This window comes from Coturnix japonica, chromosome Z (assembly GCF_054131305.1).
Source record: "Coturnix japonica strain WE chromosome Z, WE-NBRP24, whole genome shotgun sequence".
In the NCBI taxonomy this organism is placed as follows: domain Eukaryota; kingdom Metazoa; phylum Chordata; class Aves; order Galliformes; family Phasianidae; genus Coturnix; species Coturnix japonica.
The window spans coordinates 67,034,140-67,050,117 of NC_140702.1; the positions used below are offsets into that span (position 1 = coordinate 67,034,140).

At 52.8% G+C, this 15,978-nt stretch overlaps 1 protein-coding gene across 6 annotated transcripts in view; it reads right to left on the reverse strand.

Moving 5' to 3' along the window:
* CNTFR (ciliary neurotrophic factor receptor) overlaps positions 1–15,040 on the reverse strand; it is a 166,025-nt gene extending 150,985 nt beyond the window's left edge. For 3 of the 6 annotated variants that reach the window (XM_085529466.1, XM_015848429.3, XM_085529465.1), the window contains exon 1: positions 14,983–15,040. The gene's annotated coding sequence lies outside the window, so the exon portion shown is untranslated. Of the gene's footprint in view, positions 1–1,990; positions 2,060–14,705 lie in introns of those variants that run through there. The other 3 variants (XM_032441286.2, XM_085529467.1, XM_032441287.2) reach the window with 3 other exon arrangements.
* Positions 15,041–15,978: the final 938 nt, after the last annotated feature.

Below are 15,978 nucleotides of genomic sequence, written 5' to 3' on the forward strand. Positions count from 1 at the left end.
GAGCAAACTAGGATCCTACTGCAATGGAGCTGATTATTTTTTTTTTAAACACTCTCCCATGAAAGCATCCAAAGCTCCCAAGAAAACAAGGAATAAGCCCCAAGGGTATTCTCTGAAATACCTCTTCCTTTGGGCATCCTGCCCTGACCACAGTATAAATACTGTATCTCCCTCTCTCAACGCTCATATTCCATCAGGGCTCTGGTCTCTGATAGATGTGGTTTGCTCTCCTTACCTGTCTCCATCTGAGCAGGATAGGATAATAAGGGATGAGCACACACTCTCTGACCCTGCATTTGCACCAGTCCAGACAGGACTCACTCCAGCCCTCCTCTCTGCAGAGGAGCACTCACCAAACACTATTTAGACTCCATCCACAGCCCTTTGGTGGCAAAGTGAGGGCTTTCAGACTGTGCAGGCATCACTGATATCTTCTCATGAACACCCAGCCGTCAATTTTAGTTCAGCCCAGCACAAGCTGCACTCTCAGCTCTCTCCCCAAATGCCTTTACAGCCCCCACATCTCCATTCCAATCACCACCCACTCACTGCAGCAGGTCCTTCACTGTCTGTAGCAAAGTTCCCAAAGGTGCCATGGGGAACCTGATGTTCGTAGGTAAATTGCTTCATGCTTTGCTCCTGTCTTGCTAAGGAAGAGCCCAGGGACTCCCACAGACCTATACCCTTCCAGCAGCTTTGCTCAGATGCACCAGAGATAAGCAGGCACCTTGTTTCTGCTGTACCAAAGCCACCTGCAACCACCATATGTGCCAGGGCTGTACAGAAAAACTACCCATGGTCACATAATGAAGACAGCAAGAAGCACAGCCCAGCAAGGTAAGGATGCTCCCTGCAACCAGAACAAGCTATGAGTGGCTGGATGCCCCTGCAAATGGCAGAAGAAAATTTGACAATAAAAATAATAAAAAAAAAAATCAATTCAATTGACTATGCCCTTTGCACAGGGACAGGTCCAGCTGGGAGGAACCATGAAAGGACCCTAAGCCCATCCTTGAGTCCAGGCAAGGCTGCAGCAAGCAGCGCTGGGAAGTACATAGCCCCTTGCAGGAGCGAGCACACAGCCGGGCACCAGTCACACACTGCAGCAGTTCACTTTGCTGCTTTTGCTCCACAAAAAGCAGGGTAAGACCATTCTGCAAAGGCTGCAGTAGGTCTCATAGCATGGGCAATCCCACGCTGTTCTCTGCCAGAGACAGAGGCTGAGTACAACACAAGGGCATGAACTCTCTCCGGTCTACAGACCTTACTGCAAGAAGTTACCTGGCCTCACATCACGGATGTTCAACAGTGATGAGACAGAAACCAGGGACACCTGGGGAGCTGGAGCTCTGCTCTAACCCTGCTCTGCCCTACAGACAGCACGTCCAGGTCTGCCCACACTACACTGCTTCCTCGCTCAATCCACAATGCATTTGTTTTGTGTTTCAGACGCCAGCAGGTCTTATTTGTAAGATCATGAAACAGACTGAAGCCTCACAAGCACTTGTCGATTCGATGCTCCAAGCAGTACACCAATGCTTATCCCCATGCCACCAGGCTGCTCCAAGGGGGGCTCACAGCAGCAGCCAATGTACCGCTTTCACTATGTGCCAGGAACTGGCTTGCAGCTGGGAGGGAGGGGGGGAAATAAAAGTGGGGTTTTGCTTTAAACAGGCAGGCTGGATGTATAACAGCTTCCCAACTTCGAGCCGCTTTGATCCAGCCAGCCCCCTCTCCGTTAAGTTCTGGCAGGAGACAGGCACAAAGCACCAATTAAACAAAGACAAGTTATGCTTTTTCTGTCAGGCAAAAGGGAAGGAAAAAAAAAAAAAAAAAAAAGAGGGGGATTTGGGGGTGGGAATAAAGCTGGAAGGGAGGACAAAAAAAGAATCCAGCCCTGAAGTCATTCTGCTTTCAAAACAAGCTGTCAAGGCAGCCCCTCTCCTCCCGTGGAGGCAGCACCCGCACGCGGCCGCGCGGCGTCACTCACCAGACCGCACCATCCGTCATTTGGCACATCGGTCCCTGCCCTGCCCTTCTTATCCCCGAGGCATCCGTCAAAGCCTGTGACAGAGAATGAGAGCAACAGACTCCTGCAAAGATGGGCCAAGCATCAGCCCCACCAGCTCCGTGATAAGGATCCCTATTTATGGTCCATCAGGATGGAGGAAATAAAACAAAATCCAGGATCTGCTGGGGCTGAATGTGCTAACTCATCCGGCTGGGATGGGAGCTCACCAAAGCAAGGATGCACACAGCTCTGTGATGACATCAGCATGCAAACATTGCCTTTTGTGACATGTAGGTACCCAGGTTTGAAGCAGGCAGCAGGTCTCCTGGCTCACAGACAAGCTCAGGACAGAAAGCATCACTGCTTGCTTCACCCAACTGCCGGGCAAAGCAAGGTGCCCGGGTCACAGTGCACAGAACACAATAACCTCTCCATCACTTCTGGCACCAGCAGCTCTGAACACACCCTGAGCATCAGCATCTTCCCCAGCTCTCATCCAGAAACCATAAGTCCTGCAGAAGGACAAGATTACAAAGATCCCTCCAGACATTAGTGTTCACATGCAGTTGAGGAAGATAAATAGCAAGCACAACCACCTGAAGCTGGAAAAGGGCAAGGTTTTCATCAGTGCACACACACCGACCCCAGCTTTAATATCCCATTTGCTACAATGGATGAACCCCTTTGCAGAGCTCATTGGTACTGATTAAAGCTGAGCAGAATCAGCATCATTTCCATTCTTCCTCCCTGGGCTCTCTGAGAAGGAGCAGCATCCAACTACAGCAGCAGAGTCAACTCCAAGAGCTAATGCACACCTCCAACAGGACAGCACTTGGGCTGGGTTGACATCACCCGAAGAAGGATGCAGTCTGCTACATAAGCAGGGAGCAACCTGCAGCCAGGTTTTGTAGGCTGGATCCATCCCAGAATTAGCACAGATGAGGAGGGAAGCGCATCCCCGCCCTGCCTGGGCGCACAGCACACACTCCAGTGCACTAATGAGTGCCCCGCTCATTAGCATGGGGTCAGAGGCATCATTTGGCTATTGCAACACCACTCACGTCCACTGCTGTGGAAGTGTTGAATTTCCTTTAAGAGCTCTGAAGCTTTTGATTTGAATTTAAGGGAGGGGAAAAAAAAAAAAAAAAAAAAAAGAAAAAAAAGAAAAAAGAAAAAGAAACTCACAAAGAATAGCAAGATCTCTGTAAACATATCAGAGGGAGAAAAGAAAGAGAATCTTTGAGCCTTTTGACCTTGGCAGTGTCCTTATAATTACAAGGCTATTTATTTTCAGTTAAACCCCAACTATTGAACAGACAGTGTCAAGTTGGTTTTTCTGAGCAGGTGATTACCCTGCCTGACTAATCTAATGAAAATTATCAGGAGGCTACTGACCTCTCACTACACACACTAAATAATGCACAAAGCTTCAGGATCAGACAGGCAAATCATAGCCCTGCCTTATCTTATCACTTTCTATACAGCTCCAGGCTTGTTCTGCTCATGTTTGGCTGTGTTAGCCAAATGCTATCTCAGTGGAAACCACAGCAAAGCAAGCTCTAAGAACTGCACAGCACAAAGTTACCTCGGTAAGATTTATTTTTATAGGAGCCAAGAGCTGCAGCAGCAGATATATTTAGTCTTTAAGCTGCTGTCTGGCTCCTGAGTGTGCAGCACGAGGTGGGGATCCTCCGCAGGCTTCGGGAAAAGCAGCATTGTCCTGGTACTCTGGTGAAGTGTACAAGGCAAGGAGGGAAGAAAGGGGCTCACAGAGGCACTTCCAAGCATAAAACCCACAGCACTGTAGAGAGGACACCCCACAGCCCCTACATCCTCTTATTGCCTCCTGTTCCCACAGACCCTCAGGGCAGTAGCTACCTGCTTCTCCCTTCTCATCGCATCCTCGAGCTCCAGCCTGCAGCTCGACAGACCCTCAGCATCCTGCCCTGCAGCACCCTCCTTCCCCTCTCCACAAAGCTCTCCCCATCCCAAAACTCTGTGTTCTCCCACTGTGGCTACCACAGGACTTAAGCCACTATGCTCAAATCTGAAGAGGTGTAAGCAGGAGCAAAGTAGGCTTTGCAATCTTTGTAATGGGCAGCTCCTCTCCTCCTGCAGGCTTTTTGAATCAGAGGAGCAAGAAGTCTCCTCCATACCCAGTGACAATGGCAAGTACCAAGGTGGGTGTATGCACAACAGAAGAGGGAGCACAAGAAATCACAGAAAGACAGGCAGGAAATAGCTCAGGACTCAGCTTTGGGAAAATACCAGCTAACACATGCAAGGAAAATGATCCACAGCAGAGATATTCAAAGGAAAGCAGAAATCTGGGAAAAATTAATGTCCACGGCAGCGATTGAGGGGAGACAGCATGCAGCAGGGCTGTGAAGCAGAGCCCTACAGAACTCTACCTCCAGCAGATCACATCCTGCAGAGGGGAGGAGGTGTCACTGACATGGCTGTGCCCTTTGCCCACGGTTCCTCCAAAGCCCATTCATGCTGTCTGGGGTGGGATGACTAGGAGAGTGAATGGCCAGGACTCAGCAAAGGAAGGTGCTTTGTCTTTCTTCCCCTCCCTACTTAGAAAGCTGTCTGCTGCTATGGCATCCAAGCCCCTTCTGGAAGAAGTTAGAAGGATAATTAAATTCCTCCATCTCCCAGCCTGGGTGACAGCAGCAACCTCGGATGTGCTGCTCGTTGCAGCCAACACTGAATTTGCCTGTGTCACAGCCTCTCTGCACCCACACGTGGTGGCTCTGCCCTTGAGCGTGGGCTCTGTTTGTGCAACAGCTGTGGGGCATCCTACCCATGTGCAGGGGTCAAAGCATCACTGCTGCTCTGAGTTATGTGGTACCCACTGAGCTGCCAGCCTCGCTGTTACTGCTGTGCAACCATAGCGCACAAAGTCCTCGGCAGCACTCAAGGACCAGCACACAGCAGGCTGTTCCCAGCTCTGCTCCAGCTCAGGGACACTGCTGTCCACTTGGACCCCAGCAGCATGCACGGTCACATTGCCACTTGCAAATGCCTTCTCAGGGAGGTTTCTCATTTCTCTCTTCCAGCTGGGACACGTGTCTCTGCTCTGCTTGCCAAGGCAAGCCCCCAGTGCTGCTCTATGCTAGCAGAGCACGGCAGAGTGTCAGAGTGACAGCCTCCGGGGACAAAGGCACAATTTATTCGCCATGCATGGACAAGCGCTCGCCTTCCTCGCAGAGAGCTGGCGGACGAGCTGCTTGTTAGTGTCACTCGTCCCGGTTATCTGCAGGCAGGCATCCCGCCTGCTGGGGCTGAGTGCTGAGAACCCACCAGCTCATTGCACACACCTAGGTCAGATGCATCAGCCAGCTGCAGGAGGATGTGATTGCACCGAGTACCCTCACCCTCTCCACCACAGCATCTCTTTCCCAGAGCAAGCCCTGTCTGTCGCTTTTCAGCACCCACTGTCAGCTGATCCCAGCATGGCCCAAACAAGAGGAGAAGAAGGAAGCTGAAATCTGTTTCTCTTCATGCACCCACTGGCAAAGCTGTGGCTCCAGCCCCCACACATCTCTGCTTGGTGACAGTGGAGGCAGAAGGAACCCAGCTGCTCTGCTCCAAGAAGGGATGGAGCAGAGGGAGCTGCTGCAGGGCCAGCGCTTAGGAGAAAAGCATCTTCTGCCTGACAACTCAGCAAATCCAATCTGGAACTGGCAGGAGAGAATAAATGTAAAGCCTTCAAATGTCATTTCAGGGGTTCAACTGCCAAAGAGGTAGACAGATAAGCACACAGCACTGCACGGAGGGGTGGACATCCTGCGTTGCTCTAGGGAAAGAGTATTCTGGTGTGTCCCACAGCTGGCACGATCCATCTGTAACTCAGTAAGTCTGGTTTTCTGCCACCATCTCTGCTCTGGGACCTCCAGGAAATCCCAAAGCCATTCCAGCCTGCAGTTTCCCCTCTGCAGGCAATGATACTTTCCTGCATCCCCACACTGTGGCAAGGTTCACTGCTGACTGTGGTAATGTGCCATGGCAAATACCACAGAACTAAACGCAGACACAGGTATCACTGTGCACATACACCACATTTCCCAGAACCTAAACCCAAACACTGGTCAGACAATCTCAATCCATCCCATGTGGGGGAAAGCTGAAACCACCAAGCCCCTTCCCTTGCCAGTGATACCTCTGACCTGGGCAGAGGTGCTTCATTGCCTTCTCCCTTTCTCAGCCCTGGGGAGGTGGAAAGATCCACCTGGAAAAAGAACAACACTGCTGGCCTGGCTACAGGTAAAGATGTGCCAAAACTAGGAAGCACAAATGCTGAATGCTCTTCAAGTCAGGGACCCATCTTAGGTCCTAAAGACATTACCTTTCACCCCTGTTTCCTGGAGGAGCAATGGAGTCATGGACTCAAAGCAACTGATCTAAAGATAGATGAGGGGCGGCAAATGTGTATATACAGTGAAAAAACTGCAGGGTGGAGATGCAGGGCATCTGTGAGACTCATCCCAGCCAAATGAGCTCCACCAGCTTGGTCAGTGTATCTCAGAATAGAGAGTACAATGTGCATGAAGCAAGAGCCCAGCATGCAGGGTGCACAGGTGGAAAATAGCCTTTCTGCTGATGGCACCTCGCTGGGTTTTGAAGGGACGGATGACATCATTGGGAATCCCCATGCAAATGTGTGGGCTATCCTGCAGCACTGAACTCCACAGAGCCCAGCTGCAACTGCTAAGAGGGGAGCTCCCCAGAATGGCTTGAGAGTGGAGACATGCAGAAACATCCCAGTACAAGAGTCAGGGGCTTCTGCCAGTTGGCACAGCACTACTGTGGTATGGCCAACAATGCTGTCAAGCCAATGTGCTCCCTCCTGTATCACCTTTGGAGATGCTTTGTGCCCTGCTACAGACCTTGCTTTCATGCACAAGATAAAACTATATGCACCTACATATCCAATGGGCCTGTCAGACTAACAACGTTAGGACTGGAGATACAGCAGCAGAGAGGGCTGGCCCCTGCTCCAGAGCTCTCGCAGAAATCATGTACACAGGAGATGGAAAAGTCACTGCCGTTCCCGGAACCAAGTCAATAAAAGCACAGACAACTCCATCCTCAGAGAGAGAGACTTTTTATGAATCACAAGAAAAAAAAAGAAAAAAAAAGGAAGGAAGGAAGGAAGGAAGGAAGGAAGGAAGGAAGGAAGGAAGGAAGGAAGGAAGGAAGGAAGGAAGGGAGGAAGGGAGGAAGGGAGGAAGGGAGGAAGGGAGGAAGGGAGGAAGGGAGGAAGGGAGGAAGGGAGGAAGGGAGGAAGGGAGGAAGGGAGGAAGGGAGGAAGGGAGGAAGGGAGGAAGGGAGGAAGGGAGGAAGGGAGGAAGGGAGGAAGGGAGGAAGGGAGGAAGGGAGGAAGGGAGGAAGGGAGGAAGGGAGGAAGGGAGGAAGGGAGGAAGGGAGGAAGGGAGGAAGGGAGGAAGGGAGGAAGGGAGGAAGGGAGGAAGGGAGAAGGGAGGAAGGAGGAAGGGAGGAAGGGAGGAAGGGAGGAAGGGAGGAAGGGAGGAAGGGAGGAAGGGAGGGAAGGGAGGAAGGGAGGAAGGGAGGAAGGGAGGAAGGGAGGAAGGGAGGAAGGGAGGAAGGGAGGAAGGGAGGAAGGGAGGAAGGGAGGAAGGGAGGAAGGGAGGAAGGGAGGAAGGGAGGAAGGGAGGAAGGGAGGAAGGGAGGAAGGGAGGAAGGAAGGAAGGAAGGAAGGAAGGAAGGAAGGAAGGAAGGAAGGAAGGAAGGAAGGAAGGAAGGAAGGAAGGAAGGAAGGAGGAAGGAAGGAAGGAAGGAAGGAAGGAAGGAAGGAAGGAAGGAAGGAAGGAAGGAAGGGATGAAGGGAGGAAGGGAGGAAGGGAGGAAGGGAGGAAGGGAGGAAGGGAGGGAGGGAGGGAGGGAGGGAGGGAGGGAGGGAGGGAGGGAGGGAGGGAGGAGGGAGGGAGGGAGGGAGGGAGGAGGGAGGGAGGGAGGGAGGGAGGGAGGGAGGGAGGGAGGGAGGGAGGGAGGGAGGGAGGGAGGGAGGGAGGGAGGGGAAGGGAGAAGGGAGGAAGGGAGGAAGGGAGGAAGGGAGGAAGGGAGGAAGGGAGGAGGGAGGAAGGAGAAGGGAGGAAGGGAGGAAGGGAGGAAGGAGGAAAGAGAGAAAGGAGAAGAGAGAAGAGAGAAGAGAGAAAGAGAGAGAAAGAAAGAGAGAAAGAGAGAAGAGAGAGAAAGAGAGAAAGAGAGAAAGAGAGAAAGAAGAAAGAGAAAAGAAGAAAGAAAAAGAAAGAAAGAAAAGAAAGAAAGAAAGAAAGAAAGAAAGAAAGAAAGAAAGAAAGAAAGAAAGAAAGAAAGAAAGAAAGAAAGAAAGAAAGAAAGAAAGAAAGAAAGAAAGAAAGAAAGAAAGAAAGAAAGAAAGAAAGAAAGAAAGAAAAGAAGTTTCAGTTCCTTCAGCTGCAAATAGGTGGGCAGGCACAGCACAGAGAGCAGGGGAACGTGTCTGTGCAACACGTGTTGGGTGTGCAGCGGGAGGAAACTGTGCTGTGCAGCAAAGCTGGGGCAAACAGCGACCAAAAGAGAGCAAATAAAGCAGCCTCCAGCTGACACAGCCTGCAGCACACCCTGCAAAACGCACCTCCTCCAGGTGCCTCCGGAGCAAAGCCATCCCCTTCCCAAAATAATAGCTATGTGCTGGTGCACCTTTGCCATAAAACTTATTTCTGGAGCTCTTGGCTATGTGATGAGTCCGAAGGTCTGCAGAGCGCTTTTGATCAAACCTCAGAGCAGCGGCAGCATTTTGTTCTCTCCTTTTTTAAAATGTATTTATTTTTCAGTCACCAGTTGGGAGGCCAGGGAGGTGATGCACAAAGGAGGACAAATCACACACTGGCAGAGCCTGGGACAGCCTTCCTGCCTCTGCATCCAGGTCTGACGGCAGCAGATGATGTGTCCTCATTGTCACCAGCATTATTTTTAGTTCATGGACAAAATGATCGTGGTGCTGAGCGAATACCTGTAATGCAAGCAGCTGCTTCATTTCATGAGTGGGCAATCAGGGTCTTGCAGGTCACCATGACCACGTTACCCTATACCATGCTCCAGGGATTGTGAAAGCCACCGGAGACCACGAGATATAGGAAAATAACAGGCTGCAACTCAGTGAACAAAATGCATGCACTCCCTTAACACCCTCATAATTAAAAGCAGACACATCCCTTGGTAATTACCAGCGTGGGGATGCGCCTGGCTGAGCATTTGCTTTAGGGGAACAGTGGCACTGCCTACAACACCAAAGCCCCTCTGCAGAGTGGGGCTGCTCACAGCACTGAGAAAAGAAGGAGCTGAGCTCTGAGAATCCCCTTCTCCAATCCAAAGAAGAACCGCAGTAGCTTCTTCCTCCAAAGGAGCTCTGAGCCCTCCCAGGACTGCACATCTGCCCTGGGGCTGAGCATCTCCTTTAGGCAGCATTTGGATGTTGGCAGCTCCAGGGGTGAGCTCAGCCCTGGCACCACAGGATGCTGTCGCTGGGTGATGCTGGGCAGGGCAACACCGCTCCCTGTCCCTGTCTGCCAGCCAGCCCCCCAGTTCCACCTGACTCCTGCTGATGCTCAGCACCAGCAGCAAAGGAGCAATTCATTCTGTTTCCCGACCCCAAAACTGCAAAGTGACCTGAGCAGGAAGCAGCAGTCTTGGAGGTGCCCCCGACCTTTCTCTTTCAGGTACTCAGCCCCTCAGGTTGGGTGAGGTTTCAGCTGGTCCCATGCAATCACCCCTCTATCACAGTACCATTTCTTGCAAACCTCTCCAGCCTCCCTCACCCGCCCTTCCCTTGTGCAGGGAGCAGCACAAACCCACCCCCCCGGGGGAAAGGGAGGGGACATTTCCCCCACTGAGTGCTCGTATTAATGGTTCCATCTGCTGCAGCTTCCTTTTGCTCTACGACTGTATAGGCATCACTGGAAAACAGCAGCAGCCCCAGAGGGCAACGCAAGGCTGATGGGACAGGGCATCAATGACATCTTTAGGGTGTCACGGCTAATTAGAGCCCTCACTACACCCTCTAATTAGGTAACACCTTCAGACAAATAACCTCCCCTCCTCAAACCACAACACCGCCTTCAGACATCATCCCTAATTGACTTAAAAGCAGACTCGGCACTTTAAAAGCAGACCCAGCACAGCCCAAAATCCACAGAACCACACACTGGGCTGTGGGTGGCTGAGCATAGAGAGCAAACAGCAGCACAGCATCTCCTCCGTACTCCCACCCCACCTTCCCAGCTCTGCTCCGGGAGGATGGGTGCATTTGCATTGCTTCGGTGTCCTAATATTGTTGCCTGGGGGTTTAAGAGAGAAGCAGCAGCTTGGATCCCGGGTCTGGCAGCCAAAAAGCACTGAGAACTGACTGGGCAGAAATGGATGTGCCAGGCTGTTATCAAGCATCATTTTAGACCAAAAGCTCGACTTCTGTGCTCATTAAGTAATGAATAAACTCAGTGTATCTGGATGTTCTCAGTTTTTTTGTTTTGTTTTGTTTTTTGCTTGTACAAATTTTTTAGCAGATAACCTTAAAGAAAAAAAAAGAAAAAAAAAAAAAAAAGAAGAAAAGAAGAAGAAGAAAAAGAAATACCACAACCTGCAAACATGCTGAACAAAAACTATCAAAATTCATAGCAGATAAATATTAAATCCTTCCAAACCCACTATGAGAGCAATGTCTCTTTATTTGCTTTTTCACAAGGTTTGTTATAACAAGAGAAGGACTGCAGTATACAGTGCTTTCATACATATACATGCATTCACAGCTGGAATAATAGACTTTAAGGACGAAAGGCAATACGACAGTTGAATTAATGCCGAAATGAATAAACACACCTTAAAAAACACATTCTTTGAAACCTTACCCAGATATATGTGGACACAAATCTAATACATAAATATACACATGTTCCAGATCGATCAGGATTGCCCATCACAGCTGACTCTCTAAAGTTTCTGCTGCTTTGGGAAAACACGACCCTGAGGAGGTATCTCACGTGGATTTAACATCCAGCAGAAAATGAAACCAAAGTGCAGTCCATCTTCCCAGCCTTACCCGATTCTGTCTGGACAAAGCCTCTGGGAGGAATTAAAACCATGCTAGGTGTTTCTTGGATTTCCCTAACTCCCCAGAGACCCTCTGTTCAAGTCCACAACCTCCTCACTTCCATGATGCTTCCAGCTCAGTGCTCCCATCTCCACTCCTGCTGCTCCCACGGCCACGAGCAGCACAGTGCGCGCAGCCGGATGGACGCGTCCTCCACTCAGTAGGACAAGGGACCACAGACAGAGACTAAGGGCAAGGGACTGAGGATTTGCCACCAGCATCAGCCCGTGGGCTCCGCAGGGTATTCATGCTCAGATTCCTGCAAAATGTGCAGAGGTATCATGCAGGAGGTAGAATGGTCCAGAGTGGCTTTCACATAGCATCCTTCCTTCCCATTCCCAACAAAGGGGATTCCAGCACATCTCGTGCCCCCTAGTGTCATCCTGGTGAAGGGACCGGCACCCAACCAGGACCACCACGGTCACCCCTCTTGTGCACCCACCCAGACTGCACTCTTACTCCAGGGACGTACCCTGCATCACAGCCAGAGGCAGACATACGTGCCATGTCCTGCTGGTCCCCAGACCTCAGCCAATGCTGCATCCCCACTCAGGTGAAGGGCAGTGCAGCTCCACTGAGACCCCTGGGCAGTGACATCCCCTGAGGTGTCCCTGTGCTCTGCGTGGTGCCACCTCCCCCGAGCTCCCGCAGTCTCAGCAAAACCCTCCCCACCAGCAGATCTCCTGGAGAGGGGCCAAGAGGAGGAGGCAGAGAGCATCTGCAGTGGCCACTGTCCAGAACATGGCTCCTCCTAAAAATAGATGGTCCCTGGAAGGGCACGGCCCTCCCAACTAGTGGGAACGCACAGTGCTGAGAGTTCCAGGTTTGGGACAAGGAAACTTCAAAGTGCACAGCTGTACAAAGTGCTGCCTCTACGTGAAGTCCTCATGCATTCGAGGGAACATGCGTTGAGCCTTGCATGGACCTCAGTTTCCCCATCCATCCTGCCCCATACAGTTTGTCTTCACTCGTTTTGCTCACCTTACCTTGTTCGACCATCAGCTTTTTCAGGAAGAGGCACAGTGTTCTCCTGATGCCCCCAGCACAGCACCTGGAGCACCAGTGTGCAATAGCAGCATACAAACCCAGCTTGCCAACCCACCACCAAAATTTGGAGGGATTCCCCCCAGGGCACTGACCTGGGTATGCTGCTTCCTTCTGCAACACCGAGCAGGAACTATAGCTTAGAATAATGGGGAAGTAACTCAGTTCAATGCTGACAAAGCATCACATGCCCCAGCGGGTGGGAGGGGAGGAGGTGTCCTTCCCTCATGCTGCCATGCCTGGTATACATCATGTTTAGGGCCAGGCATACGTCACCAGCACAAAATGGACAAATTGGAGGGATTTCAGAAAAACGAGCGACAAAAATGATGGGGAGGCAGAAGGGATTGATTTACAAGGGGAGATTAAAGGAGCTGTGATCAGTCTAGCTGAGCTGAGCAAGCACTGACAGTGGGAGTCGGATGCTAATCTGCAAATGGGATGAAAATGATACAGGAAGGAATAATTCAGCATCTTCAGTGGTAATGGGACGAAATTAAGGGGGACTCGGGACTGAGTATCTAGGTTTGGAAAAAACATGTAACAAACCAGCACAGTGAAACAGAGCTGCTTTCCTAGTTGTCCGTGAGTTACTTTATAGCAAAACACACTTCTGCAAACTCTAGGCCAGCATCCCTGTACCCAAGGCACATGGAGACACACACACATGCACTCATACACAGAGCCCTTTCTGGCCCTAGTCTGCACCCAGGTAGGAGCACGGCCTCCCCCTGACCCATGGCAGCAGACTGGCACTTTGGGAGCGATGTGCAGGGCATGGGGAGGAGGAATGGAGGATGCTCACTGGGGTCTGCACAAGCAGAGGTGCTGAGGCAGCTCGCTGCAGAGCCACGGCAGAGCGCGCGATGGTGAGCACTCAGTTATTTACACACAAACAGCACATTACTCAGCAACTCCCGTCTGTCAGGCGTAATGGCAGCGGCTGCAATCATAAACGACGGAGCCAAGCTCCCCAGCAGCAGCAGGATGTGCTCCTCCAGCTCCACGTGGGATTGGCGGGGGGAAAAGGATGGTAGCACCCTCAGAGCTCCCCGTTTTGCAGAACCATTTCTAAAAGCTGAGCCCCACCACAGTTATCTGTAACCATACATGCACCACGAGCTCTGCAGCTCCGCGGCACCGAGGCGCCTTCCTCCCCAGCACAGGAGGCGGGGGCACATTCTGCACTGGGGACTCAGTGGCTCAGCTGGAGCAGATCCACACAGGGTTAATCAGACCAAAGACAGCACAAAGCTCACAGCTTGGCCTGTTTTGACAGTGGGTTCGGATTAAGTTATCCAAAAGGGTTGCTGCAAAGAAGTCTGGTGGGTATGGGTCTCTCACTGCCAAAGCACAACCCATGCATAGGCAGTACTCCCTCCACAGAAACCCCCATCCCAGCACCTGGTCCCAGCAAGATGCATGGCCATGAGCATCCCTCGCAGATGCCCAGAGCCATCAGAGCAGAGCTTGGCTGCTCACGACAGGGAGGGAGAAAGGAGAGAGAACGGCCACCAGAGCAAAATTTGCAAGATCCGAGCAGGAGTCAGAAAGGTCTGGAGCAAAATGCAACCTGAGGAAAGGACCTCCTGGGTTAACTGACAAATAAACACACAAAGAGACCTGAGAAGGGAAACAAACAGCTCGGCAGTCAATCCCCTCTCCACAACCTGCGCTACAGACACGTGTCTATGAGCACAGGGTGGGGAAGAAAGGGGAAAACTGTTTATCGGAGGGGGAGGGAGAACTGCCAGTCTTTACACCAAAAAAGAAGAAAGTTTAGTGCCTTAAAAAACAACGGCTGGAAGAGCCTGGGAGAGCCGAAACCTGCAGCCCAGGTCCCATCCCCTGCAAAGGCAGCACAGCGGCGGCTGGAGCCCCGGTCTGGATTTAGAAAGGAAGTCACCGGGATCAGGGGATGTCAGGGAGTTTGTGCACACAGGGAACGGTGTGTGTTATGCAATTCTGGAAAGCAGCCCTCATCGTGCTCGGGGTGAGCTGCCGAGCCCGGGACAGCAGATCCACAGCGCGCCAAGCAGATGATATTCTTATAAAATCAACTCTCCCCCCGAAAAAAAAAAAAAAAAAAAAAAAAGAAGAAGAAGAAGAAAATAAAGAAAAAGAAAGAGAGAAAGAAAAGGAAGAAAGGAAGGAAGAAATTAAGAAAAAAAAGGATGAAAATCACCGCTGCCACAGCGGGGAGGGCAGGTTGCGCCTTTGGGGCAAGAAGGAAAAACTCTGTTCTCCCGCCCGGGAAATCCACAGGCTGCAGCTGACAAAGAGCCCCCCCGCGAGCTCGGCTCCAGCTCGCCTAATGCGATGCAGCAGGCAGCGGCTCGGCAAGGCGCAGCTTCAACCTGGCGCGGCGGTGCGGCCGCGATGCCCGCCCGGCTCGGGGACGGGGACGGGGACGAAGGTCCCGCGGTGCCGCCGGGGGGGACGGGGGGACGCGCGGTGTCGGCGCGGGGCGGACGCGCGGACGGACGGACACACGGACACACGGAGCAGGAAACTAACTTGCCCGAATCGTTTCCTCGTGGGTTTCGGGTTGGCGGCGGCGGCGCGGCCCGCGGCGGAGCACGGACACGCGTGGGAAGGTGCGCGCGGGGGAAATAGCGGGGCGTGGGAGGGAGGCGCTGATCCATGCCCCCCCACCCCCCTTCCCCCTTTCCCTCCTCGCCCACCAGAAAGGCGGCGTTGGTTCCGCGCAGGGCGGCTGGCACCGGGGCTCGACCCTCGCGGCTGGGGGCCACCCTGCACCGCCCACCCCGGCCCCGGCCGCCCCCGTACTCACGGTGCCCTCCTCGCCGCCGCTCCCGGCTCTACCCCATGCAACCACCGACTGCTTCTGCACCGGCTCGGGGGCTATAAGCTCTTTTAAACTCCAGCACATAACCCATGTGACCGCAGAAGCCACTGGTAAGGAGCGCCGGGGAGCCAGCGATGAGCTCAGCCCGCACCCCCCGGCACAGCGCCGCGGCCGCGCTCCCGGCCTCGCCGCGCGCTCCCGCCCCACGCCCGCACACACGCACACACACACACACACACACACATCCACGCGCCTGCCCTTGCACACGCACCTTTGCACGCGCGCCCGTGCAGGGAGACGCAGCCCACTCGACACACACAGCTCCTTGCACGCGCACACACACGCGTGCCCCGTTTTGCACGCGCAGCCGTTCACAACGCACCCTGCAGGCACGCAGCACCCCCAGGGGTGCAGAGCCAAAGGAAGGCACTGTGCTCACATGCATCCCGTGAACACACACACACACGTTGCACTTGTGAGTGACAGGCACACACATGGCTGTGCACAGCCCGTTGCACAATGACTCCAAGTATCCCTCTCACCGCACCAAAATACCAGACCAAAATAAAAGCACACTCACACATGCACACAGTGCACAACTCAGCGCACAGGTCCATGCTCACACCCCCCTCTTGCACAACCAGAGCACATAGATCAGTGCTCACACTGGTCTTGCACTACCAGTGCACAAGCAGAGAATCCTGCATGCACCCACTTTTCCCACTCCCGTGCAACCCACTGGTGCATGTTGCACACCCACACTGCACACCTTGCCCATCCTCTGCACCCCCTGGCTATAGGGGTAACCCCACTCCCCATTACACCAAAGCTGTCACCAAAGAGGTGGGGGTTCTGCAGCACAAGGAGGACAGACGTGTCATGCACAGAGCCTCCACACAAGGCAGAGGCTGCTCCAGTAGCTCAATTCGGGAGTGCCAGGATTAAATGTGCCAGGAGGGGACGGGAGCCGGGCGTGAGGTT